We start from the raw sequence: 1038 nt of genomic DNA on the forward strand, positions 1-1038 counted from the left end.
TTTGTTGGTCAGAACCCTCTTGACTGCGTAACGAAAGCCTTAGTCCTTCACGCGAAGTGTACGTGGGCCCTATCCCAGCATTTGGGCACCATTTCAGGGAATTAGAGACCTCCAGAGGTGGAGTTGGTGCACCCAGGTTAGAAATCCAGGTCTTTATTCTTGGAATGAATGAACGCGTAAGGAAACTATTTGGTTTTGACGCTGCCACTACATGAATTATAACCCAGTGGGAAATCTGGCTTGGCTGCTGGTGCAGGGAAGTTTTGTGGGCAGTTTTGGAACTCTGCAGAAGAGCAAGCCCTAGGGTGGAAAGGAGGAAACTACAAGGGACATAGCACACAGCTGATGCCTTATTTACATGTCCTTTAACCTTGATACCAGCAAACATAGGAGGAGACCAAGACGCTAAGAGTTAGGACTAAGCAGGGCTTCATCCCATGGGCACTGGGATTTACCATGTGAGATCCAGGAGAAAGAAACCTGACCATGCAGGATTCTCGGACTTGCAAGAGCTCTCTGAAAACACCTCGCCCGATACTCAGCTCCCAGGAAGAAGCTAAATCTAAATAATTCTTTTTCTTTTTCTTTTTCTTTTTGAGACAGAGTCTAACTCTGTTGCCCTGGGTAGAGTGCAATGGTGTCATCTTAGCTCACAGCAACCTCAAACTCAGGTTGAGACTCAAGCTATCCTCCTGCCTCAGCCTCCCTGTGACTGGGACTACAGATGCTCACCCCCACACCTGACTAATTTCTCTATTTTTTGTGTAGAGTCTCGCTTTGTTCAGTCTGGTCTCCAGCTCCTGAGCCCAACATCCAAAAGTCCTAGGATTACAGGTGCAAGCCACCAAAACCAGCCTACAACAATTCCTAATTCACTTTCTTCCTCAATATCTGGAGCCACTCCAGATTGTAGAGAGGAGTTCAGCTCAGCTCAGGTCAGCTGCTGCCTTCAGATGCCAAAGGAAGCCAGACCTGGCAATGAGTGAAGAATGGCTGATGCCCTACAATATCTTCTTATTGAGAAGTAATGAAAAACTG

The sequence above is a fragment of the Otolemur garnettii genome, unplaced genomic scaffold (assembly GCF_000181295.1).
Source record: "Otolemur garnettii isolate 467f Iridium unplaced genomic scaffold, OtoGar3 scaffold00095, whole genome shotgun sequence".
In the NCBI taxonomy this organism is placed as follows: Eukaryota; Metazoa; Chordata; class Mammalia; order Primates; family Galagidae; genus Otolemur; species Otolemur garnettii.